This window comes from Muntiacus reevesi, chromosome 2 (genome assembly GCF_963930625.1).
Source record: "Muntiacus reevesi chromosome 2, mMunRee1.1, whole genome shotgun sequence".
Taxonomy (NCBI): Eukaryota; Metazoa; Chordata; class Mammalia; order Artiodactyla; family Cervidae; genus Muntiacus; species Muntiacus reevesi.
Window position 1 is genome coordinate 269,526,072 of NC_089250.1, and position 24,585 is coordinate 269,550,656.

A 24,585-nucleotide genomic window follows, 5' to 3' on the forward strand; every position below is an offset into this window, starting at 1 on the left:
TAGATAAATGTTTAATAACATGTGTCCATCATGACAGTTTAACACAAATTATTTCAGTTGTGTTAATGAAAGTTCTCTAGACTTAGGATATTCATAGTCCCTCCTTTGAAAGCCACAGGAATCATGGACCTTTTTAATCTCTTCTATATTTCTTACTAGATTCCCAGTGACTGAGTGGTAAAGAGTCTGCCTGCCGATTCAGGACATCCACGTGATGCAGGTTTAATCCTTGGGTCAGGAAGTTCCCCTGGAGGAGGAGATGGCAACCCACTCCAGTATTCTTTCCTGGGAAATCTATGGACAGAGCTGAGCCTGGCAGGCTACAGCCCCTGGGATCACAAATACTCAGACACAACTGAGCACCCATAAGAACATTTACCTACACCAAAATGTCATATTGTAAAAATCCTACTTTTTGTAGCATTTTCAAATGGGCTTCTTTCACTTAGTAATGAAGGAGGAAACAGACAGAGCTGGCCTCTGTCTTAGGCCAGGCTGTGAGCATTAGGCTACACGCATGGTCACCCTCCCAGTGGACTCTGAACTTTGTGTCCCAGTGTCTATAGAAATGGCATACCAATGGAAAATCAGATCCCACCCCGACCCCCATAAAAGAGCCTCAGGAATTATACTAGGACTCTGTTGCCAAAAAGAATATGTTAATTATCTCTGTAACAGAACAAAGTGGTAAATTCAATTCTGTTTATTGGGATAAGACCACAGGCCTGTTGATAAATATCCACTGTTTATTTAGTCCTGTGACACATGAATCATGGGTTAACTTTGATCAGATCTCTCTTTTCCCTTGTCCAGACTAGTTTCAAGCAATTTGGGGAGGTGGGTTTGAGCAAGTACACTTAGGGTATATAAGGTTTTCACAAAAACTGTTTGGGGTCCTTGGCTAAGAGGAGACTGTGTGTCCCCACCCCCCCCACCCCCCCCATGTAATAAACTGCACTCCACTATCTGCATTGTCCTTCTGAGTCAGTTTGTTCGCCAGAACGTGTGGCTACAACCGAAAAATGCATGGAATGATTGTCAATGTATTTTATGCCTTGAAAGCTTAATATGTAAAACTTAAGAACTACCTCTGCGCCTATATTCCTGCTCAGCAAATAAGTTCATCAATACTATTTTTTAAATTCCATACGTATCCATTAAGACAATTTTGCACAAATATAGAGATCAGACGTGGACACAGCAGGAGAAGAAGAGGGGGATCAATTGTGAAAGGGTACCAATGACATATATACACCACCATGGGTAAAAGTTTGGAGAAGACTCTTGAGAGTCCCTTGGACTGCAAGCAGATCCAACCAGTCCATCCTAAAGGAAATCAGTCCTGATATACATTGGAAGGACTGATGTTGAAGCTGAAAGTTAAATACTTTGGCCATCTGATATGAAGAAGTGACTCATTTGAAGAGACCCTGACACTGGGAAAGATTGAAAGGGGGAGGAGCAGGGGCCGACAGAGGATGAGGTGGTTGGATGGCATCACTGACTCAATGGACATGAATTTGAGCAAGCTCCAGGAGTTGGTGATGGACAGGGAAACGTGGTATGCTGCAGTCCATGGGGTCGCAAAGAGTCAGACACGAGTGAGCAACTGAACTGAACTGATGGCGAAAATAGTTAGCTGGTGGGAAGCTGCTGTTTACCACAGGGAGCTCAGCTTAGTGCTCTGTGCTGAGGAGAGGGGTGAAACGGAGACCACGGGAGGGAGGGCCAAGAGGGAGAAGATTTATGTATACTCACGGCTGACTGACGATGTCATACAGCACAGACTAGCAGAACATTGTAAAGCAATTATATTCCAATAAATAAATAATTAAATATATATATATGTCTCAAAAGGAAAAAAAGCTAATCAGACTGGTCACCGGTGGTGGAGAACCCGTCTGACCCTGCGGGGACAAGGGCCGCACCCCTGGCCCAGGAATCCCCCACGTGCTGTGGGCAGACTGAGCCTGTGCCCCACAGCTGCTGAGGCCGGGCGGGCAGCTTGCTCTTTCCATGGGCAGGAGGCAAAGGAAGATGCTCACCAGCGCTGAACAATAAGGAATGCAGAGCAAAGCTACCGGGATGTATCACCGCATGCCAGTCAGAACAATGAGCAAAAAGCCCACTAATAATGTCATAAACGCTGAAGGGACTTGGAGATCAGGGAACCTCCTACATGGCTGGAGGGAATGTAAGCTGGTGCAGTCACGTGGCTGGACCGTGTGAAAGTTCCTTAAAAACATAACCTCCTGATATTTAAGGAAATGAATTCCATGAAAACTAGACAAAACAGATTAATCGACAAATTGACAAGTTTTATAGTTTTTAGTAAATCATCTGCAATTCTGATATGACCAGTTTTGATCTAGCATTTCTAAATTCTCTAAGTTCAATGTGTAAAATACACATACACTCACATATTCCTTTTTGGTTTTCTCACTGCTAACATGTATACCTTCAGATATTTGAATCTTGGATTCAATGTGTGTTATATAAATCATATTATGAATATATCTTCAGATATTTATATATTGCATTCAAAGTATGTCAGGGCCATGAGAAAACAGTTCCTTTAAGACTTACAAGACACATGTGTTAAGAATGATACAGGGTAAGATTTTATAAATCTTGGTTCAGAATGTTCCCATCATGGCTTTTGATTATTCTTTTTGTGACTTTGTTAAACTTACATTTGCTTAAATGAGCCCCTGAAAAGTTTTAGCTCACAGAAGAACAAAGGACAATAGCAGCAGGTGAGTTTATGACTCTGAGTTTAGGTCCTCAGAGAATTCACAGCAAGCCTTGAGGGTCCCTGAGGAAGGTCAAGGCTAGAACCAGGCAGAGAAAATTCCAGTAATTGGGGTTCAGACCTCACCCTGGGTGAAGTGCTGTGTGTCCCACAGGCTGAGTGTGGAGGGATCCATTCAAAGAAAGACGAGCAGGATTCTGTTGAACTCTGAGGGTGTCACTGAAGGGGGCCCTGGGCAGTAGACCCTGGGGTTCAGCAAGACTGCTGGTCCCAAGAAAGGGGTCACCTAGTGCAGGGGCTCACAGGACTGGTTGGTGTGAGTTCAAGGTGCAGGGGTTTAGTTGCTCTGAGGCATGTGGGATCTTCTTATTCGGGGATCGAACCTGTGTCTCCTGCATTGGCACAAGGATTTTTTTACCGACTGAGGCACCAAGGAAGCCCCAGATGCTGTGTGTGATGCTGTTTTTCTTAGTGAGGAACACACAACCCATTGAAAGGTAACATGAGAGCTCTCTGGAAATGCATGGCGGAAACTGCAAGGAAGCTCTCTTTGATTCCTCCAAAGTCTTAGGCTGCTAGTGGAGGGGGGTGTGTTCTGATGAACAGATGACAGAGATGAGAATGTGGCAAATACAGTAGTTTTCTGAGAATCCGGGAAATCAAATGCTGTCCTCCTGAGTTAGGAGAGTTTCTGGGTAGCGCAAAGGACTAACACTACTAGAGAGAGGTTATTATACTTTCCCAGACTGAGATCTGGGAACAATGGAAACAGTGGCAGACTTTATTTTCTTGGGCTCCAAAATCACTACAGATGGTTACTGCAGCCATGAAATTAAAAGACGCTTGCTCCTTGGGAGAAAAGCTATGAGAGTTCATTTTAGTGGCTCAGTCGTGTCTGACTCTTTGTGACCCCATGGACTGCAGCATACCACGTTTCCCTGTCCATCACCAACACTTGGAGCTTTCTCAAACTCATGTCCATTGAGTCAGTGATGCCATCCAACCCTCTCATCCTCTGTCGTCCCCTTCTCCTCCCGCCTTCAATCTTTCCCAGCATCAGGGTCTTTTCCAATGAGTCAGTTCTTCACATCAGGTCACCAGAATATTAGACTGTTGCCTCTTGACCTGCATATAGACTTCTCAGGAGGCAGATAAAGTGGTCTGGTGTCCCCATCTCTTTAAGAACTTTCCACAGTTTGTTGGGATCCACACAGTCAAAACAAACATAGCATATTAAAAAGTGGAGGTATCACTTTGTCAACAAAGTTCTGTGTAGTCAAAGCTATGGTATTTCCAGTAGTCATATACGGATATGAGTCGGACCATAAAGAAGGCTCAGTGTCGAAGAATTGATGCTTTCAAACTGTGGTGCTAGAGAAGACTCCTGAGAGTCCCTTGAACTCCAAAAAGATCAAATCAGTCAGTCCTAAAGGAAATCAACCCTGAATATTCATTGAATGGACTGATGATGAAGCTGAAGCTCCAATACTTTGGCTACTTGATGATGCAGAGAGTCAACTCACTGGAAAAGACCCTGATGCTGGGAAAGATTGAAGGCAGGAGGAGAAGCGGACGACAGAGGATGAGATGGTTGGATGGCATCACTGACTCGATGGACATGAGTTTGAGCAAGCTCCAGGCATTGATGATAGACAGGGAAGCGTGGTGTGCTGCAGTCCATGGGATCGCAAAGAGTCAGACACGACTGAGCAACTGAACAAGACAGCATCTGTTAAAACTTACTATTGGGGGTACTTTTAGAGGGAGAAATTTATAAATTTCCATCTTTCTGTAGATATTTGTCTATTTAGATTTTCTGTAACTACTTGGGAATGGGTCCGTATTGGTAAAATATATTTTAGTGGAAAACATCTTTATCACCACCCAGACTTGCAAATTCATTGGCATTGAGGTGGACAAATACATACAATAAATTTTAACATAAAAATTTCTGTCATCATGGTCTTCCTTTTAATTATAGGGCTTAGAAATCTTCAGGCACTTTGGTTCTATTTCTCTGATCATACTTAAGTGATGCTGAAGCTCAGGAATCAGGAAAGAACCCACTGTTGGGTAGAAAAATTTCTCAGAGGAACAGAGAAGTCAGCACAATACAAGAGTTTCATTGCCAGGCTCTCAGCTGTCAGCTCAGCATCCTGCTCTTTCCATATGAGAACCTGTCTGCCTCCCCAGATCGCAAAAAAGAAAAAGGCCCTCAGGGCACTGCAGTGGTCTCTTTGGGAATAACAAGTTGATTGTAGTTTTTTGGGGGGAGGGTAATTAACAGTTTTTAGAAAGTTAATTAAAAGTTTTACACAAGTATGCTTTTGTTCCATGAGCCTAACTTCTCATTGCAGCTAAAAGTGAAAAGATAATCACAATTCTGAGGGAAGGGGAGGTCACAGAATCACAAATGCATATCTAGGGGTGTGACAGACTTCATCTAGCACAGGTGCTGATTTTCAAACCAGCACACCTCCTCCCACAGTGTACTGGCAACAGAAAGGAGTCAGATACCGATTTTCTATTTCAATCTGAGAGGAAGAGTCTATAGACAAGAAGTATCAGGGGTAGGTGGCTATTTCACAAAAAAGGAAATATTTGAGGGTCCAAATCTAGTCCATTGCCAAAGCCACACAGAAGGAAAGAAGGATTCTGACTCTTGAGCTGGACTAGTAAAGAGAGGCCAGGACTAGAGATCCAACAGCAATCCATGACTGCTCTGAATTTATAACTTAGTGTAATCCACAATGACTTTGATTCCTGGCATTGACTGCGAGTGACAATGCAGCTTAGACTTTTAATTTTCTTCAGAACCGTGTGGTTTTTTCTTTTCTTTGTTTATTTTTGGTTGCACTGAGTCTTCATTGCTGCGTGGGCTTTCTCTAGTTGGGGTGAGCGGGGGCTACTCCTTGCTGTGGTGCCCAGGCTTCTCATTGCAGTGGCTTCTCTTGCTGCAGAGCACAGATTCTAGGCACTCAGCCTTCAGTATCTGCAGCATGTGGGTTCAGTAGTTTGGTGTGCCTCTCTAGAGAGCAGGCTCAAAAGTGCCGGCACACAGGCTTAGCTGCTCGAGGACATGTGGAACTTTCCAGGACCAAGGATGGACCCCGTGTCCCTGCACCGGCAGGTGGATTCTTATCCACTGTGGCACCAGGGGAGTCCTTAAGAACTGTAATTTTGAACTCAGTCTGAAGTTCCGCCTCGTTTACTGAAAGCATAGATTAAATTTTCAGGGTTATTGCAGGTGTGCGTGCCTATGACACCTTCTGCTTCTAGTAATGAGTAAGATGAATCTACAAGTCACTGAGTCCTGTGCAGAAATGGTGAACCCGGATGACAGTTCCTGATATAAAATTGTTTGGTTTATCTCTGAGTATATGAAGTGCTTGATAGAGACAGTAATTCTTACCTCCTGAAAATGTCTTTGATCTGTTAAATTGATGAGACTGTTTTCCCTATTGAAGAAAAGGAATCAGCACATAAGAAAAGTGTACGTTTTTAACAATGAATTTCAGATAGCCCCAGTCAGGCTCAAATATACCATGATGCTTTCACTCATCTAAAAATATTCTACTATCAATTGTTGTTGTTGTTTAGTTGTAAGTCATTTCTGACTCTTTGTGACCTCATGGACTGTAGCCCACCAGCTTCCTCTGTCATTGGGATTTCCCAGGCAAAAATACTGGAGTGGGTTGCCATTTCTGTCTCCAGGGGAACTTCCTGACCTGGGGATTGAACCCATGTCTCCTGTGTTGGCAGGAAGTTTCTTTACCACGGAGCCACCAGGGAAGCCCAAAATATAATGACATATTACCAAGAGAGCTCAATATCTATTTCAACTATTGAGAGAACAGAGCTACCTGGATTTGTCAGATATCACGGTGATTAAATGTGCTAGATTTGTTACCAGCCAAGTCAGGTTTATGTTCTTTCTTGCCTATGGTGGTTTAGTTTCTAAGTCATGCCAGGTTTCCCTGCCCTGTATCATCTCCCTGAGTTTGCTCAAACTCATGTTCATTGAGTCAGTGATGCCATCCAACCATCTCATCCTCTGTCACCTCCTTTTCCTCCTGCCCTCAATCTTTCCCAGCATCAGGCTCTTTTCCAGTTACTTAGCTCTTCACCTCAGGTGGCCAAAGTATTGGAGCTTCAGCTTCAGCATCAGTCCTTCCAATGACTATTCAGGGTTGAGTTCCTTTAGGATTGACTGATTTAATCTCCTTGCTGCCCAAGGGACTCTTATGAGTCTTCTACAGCACACAGTTTGAAAGCATCAATTCTTTGACACTCAGCCTTCTTCAGGGTCCAACTTTCGCATCCATACATGATTACTGGAAGAACCATAGCTTTGACTATAGGGACCGTTGTCAGCAAACTGATGTCTCCACTTTTTAGTATGCTGTCTAGACCTTCATAGCAGTGGTTCACTCATTTATAAGAGCTCCTTTTTTTTCAGATTTTTTTTCTGCTTTTATTTTATTCATTTTAAGTTAATTACTTTTATTTCAGTATGTCGGGGCAGTCTCAGCGTGGGTTGAAAAAGAATTTCCAGACACAGAGTATTTCAGAAGGGGATGCATTTATTAAGAGCAGAGAGCAGAGATAATGAAGGTGCTACAAATGCAGCTGGCTGGAGAGAGACTGTGCTTTTCATGGGTTAGCAGCTGATGTTTGCAGCCTCAAGACAAAGAAAATTCCTGCTGGAAGGCTAACACTAGGTTATTGGATAGGGCACTACAGTGGCTACCAGGATGGCATTTTTGCCTAATTTGGGGTTAAGTCTGCTGGTGATGATGGAAGGGGTGGGGACAGAGCTTTTGGCAATGGTTACAAAAGGGTTTTTCCAGCAGTCACATATGGATGTGAGGGTTAGACTGTAAAGAAGGCTTGAGTGCCGAAGAATTGATGCTTTCAAGCTCCGGGGCTAGAGAAGTCTCTTGAGGGTCCCTTTACAGCAAGGAGATCAAACCAGTCAAGCCTAGAGGAAGTCAACCCTGAATATTCATTGGAAGGACTGATTCTGAAGCTGAAGCTCCAATACTTTGGCCACCTGATGTGAACAGCTAATCCACTGGCCCTGATGCTGGAAAAGATTGAGGGTAGGAGGAGAAGGGGGCAACAGAAAATGAGATGGTTGGATGGCATCACCAACTCACTGGATATGAGTTGAACAAACTCTGGGAGATACCAAAGGACAGGGAAAGCTGGTGTGCTGCAGCCCATGCAGTCGCAAAGAGTCAGACACAACTGAGCGACTGAACAACAATGGCCAAGGGGCTCAGACGGTTCCAGAGATGATCTTGTTTCTGGGCTCCATATCTGAGGCCTTGGGGCAAGACTCTACAGAGCATAGTTGATTTATAATGTTGCATTCATTTCTGCAGTACAGCAAAGTGAATCAGTATACGTATATATTTATCCACTGTTTTTTAGATTCTTTTCCCGTATAGATCATCACAGAGTATTGAGTAGACTTTCTGTGCCGTGTAGGAGGTCTTGTCAGATGTCTCTTTTACATATAGCTGTGTGTGTATGGGGCTTTCCTGGTGGCTCATACGGTAAAGAATGGGTCAGGAAGATCCCCTGGAGAAGGGCATGGCAACCCACTCCAGAATTCTTGCCTGGAGAGTTCCAATGGATAGAGGAGCCTGGCGGAGTGCAGTCCATGGGGTCACAAAGAGTCAGACATGACTGACAACTAACACTTTCACTACTTCAGCGTGTATATGTCTATCCCAATTTTCCAATTTATCCCTCCCCAATCACCTCCTCAGTAATTGTGTTTCTTTTCTACATCTGTGATTCAAATTTTATTTCATATATAGGTTCATTAGTATGATTTTTTTTTAGATTCCACATATAAGTGATATCATATGATATATATAAGAGCTCTTGAAAATTTGTATGTTAAAATCTTGGAAATCTCTTAGTAAAATAAAAACAAGAAGGTAATATATCTTTGTGGAAATGAATAAAAAGTGGACAAGTTTAAATCTCACTTGGTGTAACACATGTGGCCCATGCCTCATTTTTCTATGCAAGAAACTAGCTCAGAAGGCAAATATTTTTCACAGAGAACTGGAAGGATGGCCATCAGAGATTTTGCAGTAGAATTGATCTTCTTATCCAAGAATGTATTTGGAATCCTGGGAAATTTCTCTCTTCTATACCATTATCTCTTCCTTCACTTTGCTGGGTGCAGGCTAAGATCCACAGATCTGATCATTGAGTATCTGCTTATACCCCACTCCTTGGTCATGCTGTCTACAGGAACCCCAAGGACAATGGAGGTGTTTGGGTGGAAATATTTTCTCAATGATACTGAATGCAAAATTGTTTACTATATCCACAGAGAGGCCAAGGGAGGGTCCGTTGGTAGCACCTGTGTCTTGAGTGTCTGCCAGGCCATCACCATCTGTCCCAGGAACTCCAGGTAGGGGCAGCTTAAAATGAAAGCTCCCAAGTACACTGGATCTGCTATTTTCCTCTGCGGGTTGTGCACATGCTGATAAATATTCTATTTACTAGGTATGTGGAAGATCATTGGAGTAACAGAAACATCACAAAGAAGAAAGATTTGGGATTGTGTTATGGTGTGATTCATAATAGAATCAAAGTTTTACTGAGTGTAGGATGGTTTTTACTTCCTGCTGTGTCATGTCTGCTCTCACGATCTGGTTTAGCGGCTCCATGGTTTTCATCTTGTCCAGGCCCAAGCAAAGGGTGCAATATATTCACAGGGCCAGCATCTCTGCAAGATCCTCCCCGAATCTAGAGCTCCCTAGAGCATCCTGGTCCTGGTGAGCATCTTTGTGTCTTTGCACAGTGTCTCCTCCATGTTTCGCATTTGTTGGGCTCTTTTTAACAATCCCAGCTGGTGACTGGTGACTTCTGCTGCACCCATTACTGCATACTTCCCAGCTGTAAGCCCCTACATTCTCAGGAGTCATGGTTGCAGAGTACCCAGGCTCTCCTTTTCTTGGATAAAGATGAAATAATCACCTAAGCTTATGTTGTTCAGTCACCAAGTTGTGTCCAACTCTTTGCGACCCCATGGACTGCAGCACACCAGGCTCCCCTGTCCTTTACTATCCCCAGGAGTTTGCTCAAATTCATGTCCATTGAATCGGTGATGATATCTAGCCATGTCATCCTCTGCCACCCGCTTCTCCTCCTGCCGTCAATCTTTCCCAGCATCAGGGTCTTTTCCAATGAGTCAGCTCTTTATATCAGGTGGCCTAAGTATTAGAGCTTCAGCTTCAGCATCAGTCCTTCCAGTGAATATTCAGGGTTGATTTCCTCTAGGATTGACTGGTTTGATCTCCTTGCTGTCCAAGGGACTGTTAAGAGTCCTTTCTACCACCACAGTTTGAAAGCATCAGTTGTTCAGCGCTCAGCCTTTTTTATGGTCCAACTCTCACATCCATACATGACTACTGGAAAAACCATAGCCTTGACTAGACAGACGTTTGTTGGCAAAGTAATGTCTCTGCTATTCAATATGCTGTCTAGGTTGGTCATAGCTTTTCTTCCACGGAGCAAGCGTCTTTTAATTTTGTGGCTGCAGTCACCATCCACAGTGGTTTTCGAGCCCAAGAACTGTCTCCTACTAGGGTTCAAAGGGGGCTCATAGTGTATAGTTTTAATGGTCCATTTTGGTGACCTGACAAACGGGATGAAGTCACAGTGACCAAATTGCCCTCGTGGGCATCCTGTTCTTTTCTTAAAGTGATATCCTGTTTTTTCCTGCTGATGTCCTGTTTTACCAGTTTCTCAAGACTTGCCAGTTTCTCAAGACTACGGGACCCCCGGACGGTGAGACCCCTTTGACTCTCTAGTAACAAGACCCCGGCTGCAGGCTAGAGATACACTAAGGGCCCCTCCCTTCGGGACACAGTTCCGCATCGACAAGGTATAAGAAGGAATGGCTGTAAAGGGAGCACACTGGCTTCTCTCAAAAGGCAGCCACTTCTCTCTTCCCGCAGTAAAGCTTTCTCTGCCGGGATGCCCAGGTCACTCTCCTCTCCGCGCCAGTCTGTCATCACTGTTTCCGCTTTCCCCCCATCAATTTGCTGTGAAGTGATGGGAGTGTGTGTCATAATCTTGGTTTTTTGAATGTTGAGTTTAAAGTAAGTAAAAAAAAAAAGAAAAATATCGTATATCAACACATGTATGTGGAGTCTAGAAAAAAGTTGTAGATGATCCTATTTTCAAAGTAGAAGACAGAAAGACATAGAGAGGAAATGTATGGACACCAAGGGGGGGAAAGGGGTGAGGGGGATGAATTGGCAGATTGGGATTGACACCTATACACTCTTGATGCTATGTATAAAATAGATAACTGATGAGAATGTGCTCTATAGCACAGAGTACTCAATGCTCAGTGCTCTGTGCTGACCTGAGTCTGAAAGAAGCCCAAAACGGAGCGGGTATATGTATGTGTATGACTGATTTATTTTTCTGTGCAGTAGAGACTAACACAACTTTATAAAGCAACTATACTCTAGTAAAAATTAATATTAAAAATTTCAGTGTCATCCAAGGATTAGCAGAGGTGGGGCTATGAATATTCTGTGTCTAGAGGATTTTCTGGACAGTGAAAATGATTTGTGGAAAACTTTTTTTTTTTTTACAGTCAATTTTTTAATTCAAAGAATTTGAATTCTAAAAGAACAGTCAATAAAATGGGTGCCAGGTGTCTCAAGAAATATTCAGTCCCTTGAGCTCCGTGTGCCATTAAACTTGGAAGTATTGACAGGTACACTGAGACGGGTGTTTGGTTTCCTTATTTTTAAGTCTGGATACTATAAAATCCTTAGAGGAAAACATAGGCAGAACATTATTTGACATAAATCTCAGCAACATCTTTTTCAATCCATCTACTACAGCAATGGAAGTAAAAGCAAAAGCAAACAAGTTGGACCAAATTTAACTCAAAGGAAACCACAAATAAAACAAAAAGCCCACGGAATGGGAGAAAATGTTTGTGACTGACAAGGAATTAGTCTCCAAAACTTAAAAATCATTCATGTAACTGAGTATCCAAAAAATGCAATCAAAAATGGGCAGAAGACCTAAACAGACATTTCTCCAAAGAAGACATACAGATGGCCAAGAGGCACATGAAAAGATGCTCAACATCACTAATTATTGCATGCACACATGCTAAGTCACTTCAGTCGTGTCTGACTCTGTGTGACCCCATGGACTGCAGCCCACCAGGCTCCCCTGTCCACGGGATTCTCCAGGCAAGAATACTGGAGTGGGTTGCCATTTCCTTCTCCATTGTCTGAAAGGTAACCAAAGGTAATTAAACCCAGAAGCAAGCTGAGAAAAAAGAAAAAAACAAACCCTAAAAGAACCAGAACTACTTCAATTACTCCTTTTTGAGCTAGTACTCCCATGCTGGTTCCAAGGGCGGGAGAATTCCCTGACAACCAAATGTACATCTTTGTTACAGATAAAGTTAGTTTTAACTCTTGGAGACTCTCACCCCCTTGTCACTAGATGATCACTAATTATTAGAGAAATGCAAATCGAAACTGCAGTGAGATATCACCTTACAACAGAATGCCCATCATCAAAAAAGTCTACAAATAATAGTGCTAAAGAGGGTCTGGAGAAAAGAGAACCCTCCTTGGTGGGAACGTCACTGTTAGAAAGAATGTACACTGGTACAGTCAAAGTGGAGAACAGTATGGAGTTTCCTTTTAAAAAAAAAAAGTAAACAAAAATAAATGGAAAACTTATCAAGTTTGATTATTAATCAATTCAAAGCTTATAAATAATGGATTCATGTCACTATATGTTTCTCCAGTGTCACAAACTGTACAACCCTAAAAGTGAACTATAAGGTAAACTATGGACCCTAAATACTTATGATGTCACTATAGATTCATCAGTGGTAACAGAAGTACCCTTATGTTGGAGGAGGATGATAAAGAAGGAGGTTATATGTATGTGGGAATAAGAAGCATATGAAAATTTCTGTACCTTTCTCTGAATTTTGCTGTGAAACTAAACCTTCTCTAAAAATAATCTTTAAACTTTAAAAAGTACATTGTTATTGGGGCATGCACACTTCATAGGATCTTTTTAAAAAGATTTAATGCTCTCAACTAATATTTAGAGAATGGATATGTTTCCCTTGTTTTATTTTTACCTCAATTAACGCACTTTATAGATGTGATAAAATATCAGATAAACAGTAGGGAGAGAACAAACTATAGCCACATAATTCTTTTTTTTTTTTTTTTTTTTTTAGTATTTATTTATTTGATTGAGTCAGGTCCTAGTTGTGGGAGCATGGACTTAGTTGCCCTGTGGCAAGTGAGATCCTAGTTCCCTGACCAGGGATGAAACCCACGTCCTCTGCATTGCAAGGCAGATTCTTAACCGTTGCCCCACCAGGGAAATCCCCCAAACAATTCTTAAAATGTAGAAACACACATACAATAGGGCAGCAACACCAAAAAAACTCTCATCTTCAAATTCAGTTACAATGTGCCTTATCACTTAATATTGATCACTACTTCCTTTGTGTATGATCAAATACACATTTACGGCATCATGTCCAAAGGCTTTGGTCCCGTCCCATTTTAATCCATCCTCCGTGACTGCCTTTGGTTCATTTTCAGAGAAAGCTGTGATGTAAATACCTTGGCGTCCCCGGGTCTCTGAAGATGGAGGCCCCCTCACCTACGGATAGGTGGTCACAACGCAAATCATTTTGGGAATGCCTGTGGCCCCAAGGGTCTTCCCAGGTGGCTCAGTGGTAAAGAATCCGCCTGTCATGTAGGAGACCCAGGAGACGATGGTTCGATCCCTGGGTCAGGAAGATCCCCTGAAGGGAATGACAATCCACGCCAGTATCCCTGCTGGGAAACCCCAAGGGCAGAGGAGCCTGGAGGGCTCTCGCCCACGGGGTCGCAGAAGAGCGGACACCGCTGAGCTACTGAGCACGGAAGCAAGCGGCCCCAGGGAGGGGAGGGGGAGACAGGGCCCGGGACTCGGGGTAACTTTGGAAGATCTGGGAGAGCAAGCCTCACCCCGCCAAGACTTTGTCCTCCACTCGCCTCCGCCTCCCCTTCCCCAAGCGCAGCTCGCGGCCACGGAGGGCCGCCCCCAGGAGGAGCCCCTCCCGGGCATCAGGCGGACGGAGCCGACGTTCTCAGAGGTTCCAGCCCCGCGCCCTCGCCGGCTCAGGGCTCCCAGGGGTGCTGTGTGCGATGGCTCCGGCTCAGAGCCACGGAAGACGGGTGTGACAGGAGCCGCGTCAGCACCCACAGGGCTTGTTCAACGTGCCGGCTCACGGCTTCCCCTCAAACCGGCCAACTCACCACTTCTTAGACTGCGGAGGCTTCGTATCCACTTTAAGGCTGCAGAGAACATCTTCAGGGAAGCGGTTCTCATCTGGGGGCCCAGGAGGCCCCTCCTCGCAAACTCCGGCCCCTGGTCCCGGGGTGCAGCCGCGCTGCTCGTCTTCCGGCTCCCGGCGCGGCCCGGGCTGAACGCGGGGCTTCGGCGCGTCTGCGAGGGCTCAGCGCCAGCTTCAGGCCCGGAGGGGCGGCGGGGTCTGCCGGGCCGGGGTCGGGAGGCGGACGCCGGTGCCGCTCACCGGTCCCGTGCTGGCGGAATCCGGGGAGCGAACGCGTGTGGACACAAAGGAGAGCCTGACGGTGCGTCTCCGGGGGGAGCTGATCGTCCTGATCTCTCCTGAGACAGGACAGGAGAGGTGGGCCTTCTCGGCTTGTCAAGCTCCTGCCTGTGGGCGCGTGGGGAGCAGGCGAAGGCGCCGTGCTGACGCCTTGGAAGGTGTAATCTCAGGACGCTGAGTGATTCTTCCCCATGACCTTGAGGAGAAAACGACCCTGGGCAGGAGGAAAAGAGGAGGAAATGGCAGCTCCTCGGGTAAACGTCTGTCCTGGGTCAGAGGCTACGTCTGCTTTTCCTCCGGAAATGCCCTGCATTTACAGTTTATAAACCTTTCATTCTCTACTTCTGATGTTGCCTATTGAGGTGGTTTTCAACTGCTAATTTTTCCCTTTTTATTCTGATGATGGTCAAGATCAGAGCTTTAGAATGCTTCTCCCTCATGTCCCAGAGCCTCTTCTCAGGTGTCTCTGTGCATCAAGGCTGCCTGGAGAACTTGAAGCATCCTCACCGAGAATTAATGACTTTCCTTGTGGCTAAGAATCCTCCTGCCAACGCAGGGGACACGGGTTCCATGCCCGACCATTAAGATCCCACGGGCCGCGGTGCAGCTAAGCCCGTGCCCACAAGTACTGAGCCTGTGCTCTGGAGCCCTGGGGCTGCAACTACTGAAGTGTGTGCCCTGGAGCCCGCGCTGCACGAGAGAAGCCCCCGCAGTGAGAAACCCGTGCACCACACCTAGAGAAAAGCCCGCATAGCAACAGAGACCCAGCGTAGCCGGAAATAAATGAATGGATAAATCAAAATAGAAGGACCTGGGATTTAGGAGGACGGCTGGTTATAAAGGCTGCTAGGGAAGACCTATGAGGAATTTACATTTGCTTATGAATTTGCAGGCTGTTATCTAGCACGTGTGCTTATGTGAATAACTGGTGTCAAAGCAAGGCACGTGCAGGCCACCAGTCTACACAAATGATGCTAAGGCAGCAATATAATGGTCAGTGTAAGTAACTCTCGCCAATACTCCTATGCAATCCATACTGTAAGCATCATAATGTCCCAGATGTTAAAAACGAGGAAATGATGCACTGTACCATTTATGGAAAATATGATCTCAAGTTATTTGAGGGTTATGGCCAGTAGAAAAAGAGGAGTTACCATGAGATGTCATTCTACATGCATCCTAAGTCACTTCAGACGTGTCCAACTCTTTGTGACCACGTGGAGTGTAGCCTGCCAGACTTTGTGCATGGGATTCTCCAGGCAAGAACACTGGAATGGGTTGCCCTGCCCTCCTCCAGGGGATCTTCCGGAACCAGGGATCGAACCAGTGTCTCTTATGTCTCTGGCATTGGCAGACAAATTCTTTACCACTAGCACTACCTGGGAAGCCCCATGAGATGTCATCCTACTGTGTTACAGATACTTTGTATTCACCATCAGTTAGTGACGACTTAAAAAAAAAACCAAGGGGGATGTTAATGCTTCTATCAGTGTTCACATTGGTGGTGGAATACATGTGTGCATGCTCAGTTCTGTCTGACTCTTGGCAACCCCATGCACTGGAGCCCACCAACCTCCTCTGTCAATGGGATTTCCCACGGCAAAAATATTGGAGTGGGTTGCCATCTCCTTCTCCAGGGGATCTTCCTGAGCCAGGGATGAAACCTACATCTCCTGTGTCTCCTGCATTGGCAGGCAGGTTCTTTACCACTGAACCACCTGGAAGCTTGTTACTGATGAGAACACTTCATCAATTATACATCAAGTTTAATATATGAAAAGCTGTTCACTTTTATTAATTAACATATAGTAAGTTCACACATAATCTAAATAAAACTTTCCAAAGTTTATAATCTTTGATCAAATACAGATTATAAGCATTTGGAAACATTCTTGTTCTTCTGATACAATGGTCAGAGAAATGTGATATTTATGGTTTACAAAACAGAGAGAGCCAAAATTTAGTAAACAAGGATGTACATTAATTACATGACCTTTCAGGAAAAGGTTACATAGATTTTTCTTGGGTATCTGTGAAGATTTCCTGATTCCTACCATGTCAACTAAAATTCATGACTTCTAGTTATTGCAGTTATAAATATACATCAAGATTTCCGTGAACTGCCATCTTTATATCCATAAAAAACCATTGGCACAACTCTTTAAAATTTAGACTCTCTTACTTTAATACAAAGAATTATTCTCTGAACACTTACCTAATGGTGACATAGAGGAATGTTTTAAACAATGATAGTCATCACCTTCATTTAGACTTCCACTATACATTTCATATTACAAGATCCTTAATAGTCCATAGAAAAGTAGATAAAAATTGTTTCCACCTAATATAGAAGGGTCTTGTTTAACTTTGAGACAGCAAAGATCAAGAATATTAGTTTTTAAAAAAGCATGTGAGTTCACATACACACTAGAAACAAAGGTCTAGCCTGTAGTAATTTGAAAGTTGAGTTATATTAAATTTTATTTTCACATAATGTCAATATGAACAAGGATACAATGATAATAATTATATTGTCCAACATCTCTCACCTTGATCCTATGGTCCAAGTAACAAATAAGTTTTCTAAGTGTTTTAACTATGGATTATTTTCTATAATATCCTGATTTAAAGTAATACCAGAAAAGTGTTATTGACTGAATGCTATCTTTGATGAATTCTCTGATATTTATTTAGACCTGAGTTTTTAAATTCGTTTTGTACATTTCTCACAGCATTAAACGTTCTTCCCAAGATGAACCCTCCGGCATTTTCTGATGTGTATGCTTAGGACAAACCTGTTTCCTCACTTATTACATTTGTAGGGTCTGTCTCCAGCACACGCTCTCTGATGCTGAGTGAGGTGACGGTTCACTTAAAGGCTCTGTCACATTATTTATATTTGTAAGACTACTTGGCAGTATGAATTATGTTATGGCTAGTAAGGTTTGAGTGTCAGTTAAAAGCTTTGCCTCATTCTTTACATTTGTATGGTTTCTCCCCAGTATGAATTCGCCTATGTTTATTAAGGTTTGAACTATGATTAAAGGCTTTGCCACATTCTGTACATTTATAAGGCTTCTCTCTTGTATGAATTCGCCTATGTTTATTAAGGTTTGAACTCTGATTAAAGGCTTTGCCACATTCTGTACATTTATAAGGCTTCTCTCCTGTATGAATTCACTGATGTTGAATAACATATGAACGCCTGATAAAGGCTTTGCCACATTCTGTACATTCATAAGGCTTCTCCCCAGTATGAATTCTCTGATGTCGATTAAGATTTGAGGAACTGATAAAAGTTTTGCCACATTCTTTACACTTGGATGGTTTCTCCCCAGTATGGATTCGCTGATGTTGAGTAACTGCCATACTTTGCTTAAAAGCTTTCCCACAATTCTGACATTTATATGGCTTCTCCCCAGTATGGATTTGCTGATGTCGATTAAGATTTGAGCAATAGCTAAAAGCTTTGCCACATTCTCGACACTTGTATGGTTTTTCCCCAGTATGGATTCGCTGATGTCGATTAAGATTTGAGCAATAGCTAAAAGCTTTGCCACATTCTCTACACTTGTATGGTTTTTCCCCAGTATGGATTCGCTGATGTTCTATAAGTGTCGTACTTTTGTTAAAGGCTTTCCCACAATTCTGACATTTATATGGCTTCTCCCCAGTATGGATTCGCTGATGACGAGTAAGTGCCATACTTTGGTTAAAGGCTTTCCCACAATTCTGACATTTATATGGTTTTTCCCCAGTGTGGATTCGCCTATGTTGATTAAGGTTTGAATTCCGAGTAAAGGCTTTGCCACATTCTGTACATTTGTAAGTCTTCTCTGCAGTATGAGTTCTGAGATGTCGAGTAAAGTTTGAGGGCTTGCTAAAGGTTTTGCCACATTCTGTGCATTGGTTAGGTTTCCCTCCAGTATGGGTTTTCCTGTGTCCGTTTAGATCTGATAATTGAGGAAAGACTTTCCCACATTTATTCCACTTGCCGTGTTCCCCCTTAGCATGAATACTCGGATGTTGAGTAAGTTGTGATGACTGGTTAGAAACTTGAACACATTCACTAAATTTGTAATTGTTTTCTTCAGTGTGGATATTCCTATCTGTAATAAGATTTGAGCTTTGATAAAAGACATTTCTATATTCATCCCATTCCTCATGGTTCTCTAAACACTGAGTTCTCTGATGATTCATGAGACCTGAGTCTTGGTCAAAGTGATTCCCAGGTTCAAGGCATGGGTAGATTCTGGCTCCATCATAAATACTGTTGTAATAACTGAAGATGGAGCTCTCGCTTAAGGCCTCACTCGCTGGATTACACAGGGAAGGTTGTTCCGCATTATCTGTACTATGACACCCATTGAATGACGGCGGCCAGATAAAGACTCTCTCATTATTATCGACATAACAGATATTGGAATAGGGAGAAAATGTTTCTTGTTGGAAAAATAATGAGCCCTCACTAAAGGATCTCTAAACTTGATCATCGTGAGATTTTCTTCCTTCATTTTCAAATCGCTGGCTTTCAGACATGTATGACTGCCGGGGTCCAGCCTCGGCAGGATCCAGGGGGTACCCTCAGGATGAACGGCGTCGGCGAGAGAGACAGAGACGTGAGACTAGCCTTGATAGGGCCAAGTCTGCGAGGGAGAGAGAGAAAGAGAGAGAGATAGAGAGAGAGAGAGAGAGAGAGAGAGAGAGAGAGAGAGAGAGAGAGAGAGAGAGGGAATGACCAGACGGGGGTGCAGAGGGTCTGGAAGAGTCTGGCAATGCTTTATTTTTTACCATAGCTTGTATACCCTAAGTTAGTACATTTCTAAGGGGAAGATAGTTTAACATTACGTCAGCTTGTCCTTCAGGAAACCAGGGTGTTTTCTGCATACTTCTTTGTTTATGAGGGTCTTGTACATTATCTTCTGGCCTTGGGGCCTATTGACATTTTATGACCTAGGTGAATGCAAAGCTGTTTTCCATTATCTATTCTTTAATGAACACAAAGGTCAGTCCTTTTGCAGAAGTTATCAGTTAAATTTATCTAAAAGGTTTACCACACAAAGACTCTGCAGCTCCAGTGAGGCAGCCCCTGTTTAGCATTCCTGGTTAAAATTAACAAATTTAAACTCTTATTTTTCTAAATCTTTAACTATATCCACTTTTAGAATAATATTTTTATGTTCTCTCATAGGGCTTCCTCACCCCCGAAGGGCTCTGTGCCTACTAAAGACTTTAGGTGATCAGGTTCTTTATGCTGTTTTATAATTAGGATATTATAAGCAATCATGCATATTAGTACCAAGGGCATAAAGGCATTTGGCTAACAAACTACCAGCAAAGGAGTTTAAATTAAAACACTCCTTTCACCCTAAATAATCTCATAAAATACCACCACCTGGGAAACTTATTGATTAAAATTCTAAATTGATTCTTATTTGGGAAGAGATCGGGGAAGGCTTTCCTGCCTGTGTCAGAGAAATTAGGGAGTAGTCCATTGAGGCAGGCATCAGAAAGACAGATATCATCTTTAAGATGAGAGCCGGGGGCAGCTTTCCGAAATCCCTGAAAACCTGATCTGCCTTGACTGTCAGGCTTTCTCCTCATGACCTTGTCATGGGTGGGATCTCATGAGCTGGCCTTTTCGAAAAACCCCTGACAACCTGATTCGCCTTGCCGTTAAGGTTTTCGCCTTGCCCGTAAGGTTTTTCTCCCCTATGGCCTTTCCAAGGGTGGGGTCCCGTGTGTTGGCTCCCGGCATATGACTGACTGTTTAATTCAAACCTATGTTCATGCTGGTTTGAGTGATTATTTATAGCATAGACTAGGTGACTTTCCATGTTTTCAAAATTTCACATCAGAGAATATGTATTTCTTTTTAATTATATGGGTCCTTGCTTACAAAAACATATTTTTCTGCCGAACTTATTGACTTCAAATGGGATTTTTTCCAATTTGACACACATCCTCAATTTCTTTTGGCAATCATGTTTTCATCATGGATAATTGTCCCGATTTGGTTCCATCTAAAACAACATCTTTTTGCCCTTCACAGGCCCCCTTACTTTCCCAGTCTTTCATTAAGTACAGATTTCCAAGCTGAGAGCTCTCAGAACTTCCCAGCACCTCACACATGAATCTCCTATGCACGGCTTCTTTGGGAACAAACCCTGGGTGTCATGAGAAGATATCACTGAAAGATAACAAATAACCGAGATCCCACTTAGTACTTGGAGTGAATATGCTTTACAGTTGTATGCAATACTGACAAACCCTTAGCTAGATTAAGAAGAGGTGAGATGCAAGTAAGATCAGAAGTAAAAACAACGGCCCTGTACATGTTACATAGAACAAAAAGTCATTCTATCAGGTTACGATGAAAGATACTATACCAAAAAGTTGAATACCTCAAAGAAAGATTCAATTCTTAGAAACACAGAACACCTTAGATGTTAGCATGAGTGAATTAAAAAATTATAACACACCTAAAACTATTAGTAAAGAGTAAAAAAGTAATTTAAAAAATCCCTCGATTAGATGAATTAACTGGAAAATTTCAGCAACCTTTCAAGAAAAATAAATATCAATTCTCCATAAAGGATCACCATGTACATACTACTATATTTAAAATGGATAGCCAACAAGTTCCTGCTGTACTGCAGAGGGAACTCTGCTCAATGTCATGTGGCTGCCTGGATGGGAGGGGAATCTGGGGGAGAACGGACACATGTACATGGATGGCTGAGTCACTCTGCTGCCCACAACATTGTTCATCGGTTATACTCCAGTACAAAATAAAAGAACAGTAAAAAAATATTCCTGTGAGTTAATAGATATATTACATGGTTTTAGCATTGATGAGTTGGGGTAAATGCACTTAAGATGTCTAAAATTTGCTCATAGGAAGTAAAAATTGGGAGGTAGAAATTGGGGATTACATTTTATGATCTCAGGGACTGAGTCTGAACTTCGGAGAGTCACGTTTGAAGTTTCCATTGGAAACTGGAAAGCAGGAAGCATATATCTGCTCCCAGTATTTCTGGAATTTTGTCAACTAATCCCAGCATCTCCACAACTCTCCTCACACGTTTCTGACTTGAGGCAGAGTCAGGAATTTGGGAAGGCCTTAAGGCAGACTTTGTCAGAACTGTAAGCAGCTTTTCTTAGGTCCCCCAAAGCAGCGAGAGTATGCAGGTCCCCAGAGACCAGGAGGAAGGTTTTGGCTCTCAGTGAAAGTGAGGGAAAAACCACTGGAGCTGAAGAACAACACACGGAGGTTTAAGAGCAGAAGAACGGGGAAGATCATGTCCCTCTTTGACAGAAATAAACCCAGGCTTCTCACTCTAGTGAAGCAGGCCTCCCCAGACCACCTGAACAAGTCTGGCTTCCTCTGTGGTCTTTGGACCCCTCACCTGTGTCATCTGCTTCATTCATTCACACCTAGCGCTGGGATTCTTCCTTTTCTCCAAGGGAACCTGCTCGTTAGAAAAATCAACACACACACACAAAGAAAAATGAACAGAATTAGGACTTTGTGTTTAACATATATGCTCTAGTATGTACAAAAACAACCAAGAAGGAACTGCTGTGTAGCCCAGGGAACTATTCTCAATATTTGTAATAACCCATAAGGGAAAGAGTCTGACTTGACTAATGAAAGCATCTCCTTACAAAACTCAGTATCTCTCCTGAACACAGCTGAGTGCTCATATTTCAGAGCCAATGAGCAGCAAAAAGATACTAGGAGGAAATGGAGTTTCCACCTTAACTGTGTTGGATTGTGCACCCCCCTCACTACGTCTTTCCAAGATTTTATTAAAGATAAACAGAAAAAAATGGAACTTCATGGTGTGAGAATCCAGCAGAAAACACCCGAATCGGTGACCATCAGATGTAATGGGATAAACTGGTGTCAGGTGAGAGAAACACTCGAGAAGACACATGGTCTCTGCTCAGGTACTTTCGGCAAAATTAAGGAAATCTCAATTTATCTTGAGAAAATTTCAGCTTTATGCATTTTTACTCCAAAAATACCTCCCCTGTTCTGTATCCCTAATAGCACATTTAAACAACAGATCTTTCTTACCAATGTAGAGTATAGTCAGAATTTTTTCAAAAGTCTCTAAGGAATTCTAGACTGTGAGGAAAGCTGAGCGCCCAAAAATTGATGCTTTTGAACTACGATATTGGAGAAGACTCTTGAGAGTCCCTTGGACTGCAAGGAGTCCCTCCTGAAGGAGATCAGTCCTGGGTGTTCATTGGAAGGACTGATGCTGAAGCTGAAACTACAATACTTTGGCCACCTTATGAGAAGAGTTGACTCATTGGAAAAGACCCTGATGCTGGGAGAGATTGGGGGCAGGAGGAGAAGGGGATGACAGAGGATGAGATGGCTGGATGGCGTCAACAACTAGATGGGCATGAGTTAGAGTAAACTCCGAGAGTTGGTCATGGACAGGGAGGCCTGGCGTGCTGTGATTCACGGGGTCGCAAAGAGTTGGACACGACTGAGCGACTACACTGAACTGAAGAGTTACTCAGTCATGTCTGACTCTTTGCGACCCCACCCCATCCCAAGGGGAATTCTGCATATCAAAGCGTTCCCTTGTTGATCTTTCCAAAAGGGAATATTTTGAAAAACTGAAAGCTGTTCATTCCCACTGGGAATGCTTCATGCCCTGTAGGGAGCCTGGAGGCAGAAAAGAAGAGGCCCATGCACAGAGAAGAGCCAGATTGTGACTCATAAAATAAAAGAAAAAATAGGATTTAATAGTTGAAAACCACCTCGCCAGGCAAGAATACCGGAAAAAGAGAATTAAAGATGTATATGTTTTCAATCCAGGGCATTTAAGGAGGAAAAAGCAGACACAGCCTCTCACCTGGATCAGGACATTCCCCTGAGAAGCTGCCATTCCCTCCTCTTCTTCCTCCTGCCCTGGGTCGTTTTCGCTTCACGACTGTGGAGGAATCACCTCAGCATCGTGAGATTACACCTCCAGAGGTGCCAGCACAGCTCCTTCGCCTGCTCTCAACACCCCCACAGGCAGAAGGACCTTGAAAAGCGAGAAAGGCCGACCTCTCCTGTCCTTCGTCTCAGGCGAGATTCAGGACAATCAACTCCTCCGTGGAGACCAATCTATCAAATTGTTGTTGTTGTCGCCGTCTACTCTTCTTTCTTCATATAAATTCCCCCAAATTGTGCTCACACGGGTGTGTGGGTTGCACTGACTTGCCCCTTTAAAGCCCACGCAGAGCAGAACTTGCTGCCTCTCCGCGGACTGACGCTGGGCCTCAGCTCTCACAAATGGACCAGGAGTCTCCTCCTTCTAAGGGCCCCCCTTAGAGACCCCTGGAGCACTTCCTACACAGCACACTGGGGCTCCCACAGGCCCAAGAGAGAACTCAGGGGAGGGCGCCGGGGAGGTCATTTCCTACCACCGGTCACGTGACCCTGATGGGAAACAGATGGAAACCACTTGGCCAATGGTTCAGATTCTTCCTGAACCATTTCAGTGAATTGAACCCCTCGAGGTCAGGTCCCCACTCTAAGAAGTTATGAATCTGCAGGTCTGAGGTGGGGCCGTGAAATGAGTCTTCAGCAAGTTCCCTGTTTGTTCTGATGCTTCTCCCCCAAGACCCACACTCAGGAGCCCTGGGCTTCAGCCCTCACACTCAGCACAGCTGAGACCTCTCAGGAGGGGAGGGTTTAGGGTGGGAATTTCTGAGGGAGGTCAGGCTAGAACCAGGCAGAGAAAGCTGCAATTCTTGGGGTTCAGGCCTTTCTAAGTGACCCTGGGTGAAGTGCTCTGGGCTCCCCAGGCTGAGTGTGGATGGGTCCATTCAAACCAGAGGAGCAGGATTCTGGTCAGCTCTGAGGGTGTCACTGAAGGGGGTCCTGTGAAGTAGACCCGGGGGTTCAGCAAGACTGCTGGTCTCAAGGAAGGGGGTCATCTAGGGCAAGTGCTCACAGAACTGGCTGGTGTGAGTTCAAGGACCTCCAGGCTGTCTGCTCCCCAGACAGACGCTGAGGCAGCAACAGCATGGAACAGTTCAGGGGAGCTCTCAACAGCACTCTGTAGGATCCTTCTTATTAGAGCCGTCACCATGCCCCAGCAGTTACGGGGCGCAGGGGAAGGTACATGCAGAATTGATGGAAAATATATTATCACATTGTTTG

At 43.8% G+C, this 24,585-nt stretch overlaps 1 protein-coding gene and 1 pseudogene across 1 annotated transcript in view; both read right to left on the minus strand.

The window, feature by feature from the left end:
* Positions 1-24,585, minus strand: part of LOC136161629 (small ribosomal subunit protein uS14-like) — a 539,148-nt gene that overhangs the window by 236,759 nt on the left and 277,804 nt on the right. The gene's annotated exons all lie outside the window — the stretch shown is intronic.
* On the minus strand, positions 17,382-24,514 carry LOC136157551 (zinc finger protein 678-like; annotated as a pseudogene).